The sequence below is a fragment of the Suncus etruscus genome, chromosome 3, assembly GCF_024139225.1.
Source record: "Suncus etruscus isolate mSunEtr1 chromosome 3, mSunEtr1.pri.cur, whole genome shotgun sequence".
NCBI lineage: Eukaryota > Metazoa > Chordata > Mammalia > Eulipotyphla > Soricidae > Suncus > Suncus etruscus.
The window spans coordinates 79275557-79282202 of record NC_064850.1 but is presented as its reverse complement, the minus strand read 5'-3'; the positions used below and the strand labels follow the sequence as shown (position 1 = coordinate 79282202).

General features: G+C 36.5%; 1 non-coding gene across 1 annotated transcript; it reads left to right on the top strand.

The window, feature by feature from the left end:
- The first annotated feature begins 6207 nt into the window (after window positions 1–6207).
- Window positions 6208–6315, top strand: LOC126004642 (U6 spliceosomal RNA). Its single transcript, XR_007493910.1, has one exon. It is a non-coding gene; the product is annotated as a U6 spliceosomal RNA (small nuclear RNA).
- Window positions 6316–6646: the final 331 nt, after the last annotated feature.

Here is a 6646-nt window from a genome sequence, read left to right as displayed (position 1 = left end):
AAGCAGCTGTTACACAAGCAGTCCAGGTGGCTAAGGGTGGAGGTATTGGGATGCATGCTGGGAATTCTGGTGGAGGGAGGTCAACACTGATGGCCTGAATTAGGAATTAGGAAAGGGCCCTAATTTACTGTCATTAAACACCTAAAATAACAACCATGGAGGACTTGTAATTCACATTGGTCTCAATAAAAAACAAATCAAACAAAAAAAATCATCTGTGTTGTATCCACTATTTCATGTAAGTACTTCAAAAGCGATATTGTCTTTCTTTTGTGGAGGGGAGTACACCTGAGCAGTGCTCAGGGGTTATTCCTGGCTTTGTGCTCAGAAATCACTTTTGGCAGGCTTGGGGGACCATATGAATGCCAGGAATCAAACCTGGGTTGGCCACATACAAGGCAAATGCCCTACCCACTGTACTATTGCTTTGGCCCAAGATTACTGTCTTTTATATAAAATGTAGTATTGCACCATGTACACAAAAACTAACATAATTGTAGTCTTATCTTTGATGAGCAGAAAAACATAGGGAAGTCTTGCAGAAATACATAGGATACTTGGTTAGGGGAATGTGCAGAGGTATGTGCCAAAAGCATTGAGAATTCATTTGAGGAACAAATAAAAAAATTTCCGAGATCTCTGGTTTGCTCTTATGAATTCTTCTAGGGTTTTAGATATGAGGTTTAGAACTATGTTTTCATTTGACTAGATTTTGGCACCAGACCATAGCTCTAATGTAAACTTCTTAAATTCTTAAGTCTACACCCATGGAAAAATTCATGAAATAGAAATATTATTGGGTGACCATATTAGGATTGATCTAGAAAGAACTTGTTTTATACAGTTCTGTCAGTATTGTTGACATTAGGCTACTTGTAGAAAAAATTAAGTTTTTCCTTGAGTCCTACAGAATCAGATACTGGAAAAACAAGAGTGGAGATGCCTTCAGCATACAAGGGTTATGAATACTTCTTATGCATATGTGAAAATCTCAGGGACTGCATTTAGCCATCTTCTAGCTCATATATGCTCATACATCAGGTCACCTATTCGTTTTTAAATATAATTTTTATTTTGATTCATAGTGGCTTACTATTGTTGACAATAATATTTTAGGTACATACTTACATAAAATCAGGGGATTCCCATCACTGATTTGTCCTCTCCTACACCTCCCATATCCTCTTCCCTCACCCCCGGGGCTGCTAGAAAATGGTGGTCCCCTCTGTACCTAGTTTACTACTTAGTAGTCTTGCACCTGTTTGGTCTTGGTGCCTCCCTTATTCCCCCCCTCTAACTGGGAGGCAGGACTAGATAGTTCAAGTTATTGGTTTTGTTTGAAGAAGAGAAAGTAATAAACTGGGGTAAAAGGTCTAATATGCCGAAAATGGTGAATCCCTTGATCTCTCATCATCAGTGTTGAGAGACGAAGGAGAAAAATAAGGTAAAACACCCAACAGCACAAAAAGAAGTGTCAAATATCCAGTGAGCACTCCAACAATAACAACGATAAGCATCACAAAAAAAGCCATGTCTTGAGATAAAAAATATTGGCAGGGCACATAAGGAAAGAAAGAAAAGAAGGGAAAAAACATAAATATAAATGGGGACAACAACTTCAATAACCCACACCAAACATTTGAAAAGAAGTAGATAGGTAAATAAAAATAAAAAATAATAAAATGAGTGTATAAAATAATATATAAAAAAATAAAAAAATGTTTTTTTGCTTTTTTGCCTTTTTTTTCCCCCTCCTGCACAGGCACAGTAAATATTGGTGTCATTCGAAAAGGAATTCACTTGGCCTAAGAGATATGGGGTTTCTCCACCCTTGGAGTATATTGTCATGGGATTAACTATCCGTTCAGGTTCATTTACTCTCCCCTTGGTGCTTTTGTGGTGTTTGTGAAGACTTCTGCTCCTTCCTGGGTGATAAAATCAGACCTCTTTATCTAGAGAATGTCAGGTATCTGCACAGGGTCCAGGAGTGGGACTTATGATCAAGTCTTTCTTTGTGGTTCTAGAAGTTCTGTTCCCTCAGTGTCATTTTAATCCATCTCTGTGGTTGGTGGTCTTGGTCTTTGCACTGATCCTAGGATGGCACCTAGGATAGCGTCTTTATTGTGTTTCCAGAAGCCCCATTCCATTGCTATTGTCTCAGCAGACCTTTTGGAACTGGGGATCATGGTTGTTGTGGCAGGTCGTAATTCAAACCCTAGACTAGGGTTTGATATATATAATGTATATATATACATATAATATATATGTATATATATACATATATATATATACACACACAGTCCAGTCATGGTTCTAGTAGCCAGTCATCTGTAAATCAAGATCTTGGCTTTGGACCGACCAAAGGGGTGACAAGTCTTCTGATTTTGTCCTTACCATTAGCTGGTGAGGTAAGATAACCTGCTCTTAGGTCAAGTTGTTCCCAATTTTCCTCATGGTCAGGATATCATATTAGAGCTGGCACTTGTTGGTGTTCCAGCAGTATTAAGGATGTCCTGGATGGGATTTGTTTCCCGTAGCTGTTGTGAAGAACTTTGTCGTTTCTATGTCTGGGATCCAGGGTTCAAAGCTGGATGGATGGTGTCTAATGACCTGGGGTCTAAGTTGGGTCCGCATGACATATTTTCAAGGTGGGAGATATCCCTGAATTGTAAACAAGTATGAGTTCTTATCCCTAGTAGATAAGAGTTCGTTTTTATATGAAGGATTTCCCCTTTTATTAGTGTGGCTTTGCAGGAGCCAGGACACCTATTCTAACATGTAAATTCTAAGAGGTTTGAAGATTTTGACTATTGTGTTTACATATTTATCTTACATATAATTTTTAGTTAAACACCATTTGTTATAAGGTTATATGATTATTCATACTACAGTTTTTTTCCACAGATAAAGTTGTTCATGATTGAATTGTGGTCATACAATAAATAACCTTCACCAATGCACACTTCCTAACCATCAGTGTCAACCAGAGCCCCTCTCACCCTCCCTGACACTCTCTTCTTTCTCACCTACCCTCTCCGACCTGTTTTGAGTGAGGCATAATTACTTATCTTTCTCTCTCTCCTTTTTTGACACTGTGGGTTTGTACCTCTGTTAATAAAGGTGTACCATGCCACGTCCTGTTCATAGTAAACCCTTCTCTACTTTAACTGCACAATTCGCCTCTTGTGGCAAGCTTCCCCACCTCTCCCTCTCATTCATTTTTATTCAGCATAATAATCTCCATTTCCATCCACATATAAGAAAATTTATGAATTCATTTTTCCTAACAGCTGCGTAGAATTTCTATTGTGAAGATGTATCAACAATTTCTTTAACCACGCATCCACTGCAGGCATACAGTGTGTACACTGACAACAGCATACACTGATGACATCCACTGTCAGGCACCTGGGATTTTTCCAGATTTTGGCTATTGTGCTGTAATGAACATAGGAAAGCAGAAGACAATTTTGTATAGGTTTTTGTGTTCTTAAGTATATCCTTGAGATGGTATTGTTGAATTATAAGGAATTTATCTTCCTTTTTTTGTATAATGGTGAATAATGGTGTACCTTACTTGTTGAATAAAAATAAGATATATGAATTGGGTTTCAAAAGTTTTTCATATTAAATAAAATTTTATTGTTGTAAAAAGTCACAGACCATGAATTTGGATTGGTATAATTGCTCCTTTCCTATTTTTAAAGATAAGAGAACATATTTTTGAATCTGGTGGTAGATACTCAGAAATGGGAATTGCTGAGGTCATGTGACAGCTCAATTCTTAGTTTACTGAGAACTCTTCATACTGTTTTCATAAGGGTTTGAACCAGACAAAAATTTCCACTATCAGTGGATGACAGCTTTTTCCCCACCATATTCCTGCACCACAAATGGTTTTTAGTTTTTTAAAACATGTGCCAGTCTCTCTAGTACAATATATCTCATTATTGTCTTTGATTTGAATTTTTCTTGGTATATTTGGACGATGGAGTATTTTTTTTCTTTTTTTCTTTTTTTTTAAATATAATTTTTATTTTGATTTTTTTTTTGATGAGGTATTTTTTCATGTGACTATTGTTCTTACCTATGTTCTTCTCAGAGAAGTTCTATTCATTTACTCAGGTTTGTGGACATTTCTTATTGGATTGATTAATTGATTGATTGTTTGTTTTTCTGGGCCACTACCCAGCAGCTATCAGGGGTCTCTCCTGGTTCAGAGCACTCAGAAATTGCCCCTGCAGGCTGAGGGACCATATGGGATGCCTGGAATCGAACCAGGTTCCTCCCAGGTTGGCTGCATGCTAAGTCAAACATCCTAACCGCTGTGCTATCTCTCTGGCCCCCTGTGCATATTTTTTTAAGATCTTGCTGAGTGGCTAATGCATCTTGGATATTTGATGTTTTAAGTGAGAATAGTTTTCTTTATTTAATTGGCCCCATAGTTTTAGTTGTGTTTTTTAATTAATAATTTTTTATTTTGACCAAAGTGATTTACAAATAATGCACAGTAGTATTTCAGGTACACAGTGTAGGGGGTTGTTTTTATTTTCCATACAAAACTCTTTAATTTGATGTAGTCCCCACATATTTATTTTTATTTGTATTTCCTTTGCCAGTGGAATTGTATAACTAGAAACTGTTTAATGTCCCAAATCTTGGAACATTCTTCTTATATTTTTTCTTCATTTCTTATATAGAGGCCTTTGAACCATTTTGATATGATATTATGTAAAATGTGAAATATAGGTCCTAGCTTTTTTTTTTTTTTTTTTGGTTTTTGGGCCACACCCGGTGACGCTCAGGGGTTACTCCTGGCTATGCGCTCAGAAGTCGCTCCTGGCTTGGGGGACCATATGGGACGCCGGGGGATCGAACCGCGGTCCGTCTCCTAGGCTAGCGCAGGTAAGGCAGGCACATACCTCGAGCGCGACCGCCCGGCCCCAGGTCTAGCTTTTTTTTTAACATGTGGTTACCTAATTATCTCAACATGATTTGTTGATAGGGTTATTTGTAGATAATATTTTAATTCAATTTATGGAGATAAACTCTAATACAAATTGGAGTTTAAAAATAGGAAAGAGATTGTTAGAGGGAAGAGAAGTATAGCCTACTTGAATATTATTTTGCTTTTAGGACCCTTCAAAGCGGTGCTGAGATAAGCATGTGTGTATAAGGAGTTTCTCTGTGAGGTGACTTCAAGAGGCTTAGGGAGGAAGGGCTTGGGAAAAAGAGACCTGAAAAAAAGGTTCTAGTAGCCTTTTCATAGATGAGAGATGAAATGAGCATCTGAATGACACTCAGATCTATAAGGAATTTAAGGGTATCTCCAGCTCCCACCCTTTATAGTATAAAGGTCAACCCTGAAATATTTACTTCTCATAATTCCAGGAATTCCATAGTATTCCTCCTTTGTGTGGTCAGGGTATGTTCTTTGATGATGAACTTATATATCAGTACCATGTTCAATAAACAGTCAGTTCTCAGATGATTAATATGTTTAATTTCATCTTGTTAGATCAAAGTAGCGATCACTTTTTGACAAAGAAGGAAAACTTTGTTTTACAACTTTTATTTTAATTATAAAATAGATGAACATTCCAATAAGTTTTCTAAAACCTACAAATCATTTTGCTTATGTGTCACCTAAAGATAGCAAAAGTATATAGCCAGTTAATTTTAAGCTCCTAAAACATTGTTGTTGAGAGCAGACTTCTCATTTTAGGACATTTTATATTTTATGGTGGAGTTATTTATACCACCCATGAATAGCATAATGGGTATTATAGCATACTATTCTATGAATCTGTTTTGTTATTGTTGTTTTTGATGCTGTACATAGCTGCAATTAGTTTTATAAATGCTTAGCTCACAGTACATTTTCTCTATGAAGCACTAAATAGTACATCTGACCCTACAGATACTATCTGAATATGTAAATTAGAATAAAACTTAGTATCTCTTAGTCAATACTAAGTACACAATTCTTATTTCTGATTATTGCTGTTCTGAATTACTTTTTTAATTTAATTAAATTTTGTTGAAACCCATTGTGATTTATAATGTTTCTTCATGGTTAGGTTTCAGACATATAATTATCAGGGCCAATCCCCCCATCCAATGTCGACCTCCCAGACTGTATCCTATACCACCATCCTTTGCACCCAGTCTGTCAGTATAACAGGTCCATTTAAAATTTAGATTGTTGTACTCGCTTCGGCAGCACATATTCTAAAATTGGAACTATACAGAGAAGATTAGCATGGCCCCTGTGCCAAGGATGACACACAAATTCGTGAAGCATTCATATTTTTAAGATGGGAATGGTGATGGAGGGAGGACAAATTTGGTGATGGGAATTCCCCTGATGCAATGTTAATTAATGTACCTAACATACTACTACTGTGAAAGATATGTAAGCCAAATATGGTCAAAATAAAAATTATATTAAAAAATAAAAATTTAAATTGTTAGAGTTCTGGGTCTCTTGATTTCCAATGTTGTTGACTTTGGCTTAGATATCTTATTCTGTCCTTTTTTTTCTCTCTTTACCAATGCACCTGAGACCTTTTAGAATCTTGTCTCCAACTCTTTCATATTTAAGTTTATCCTCTTCCACTTAGTTTCTTTCCTTCTCTCTTATACT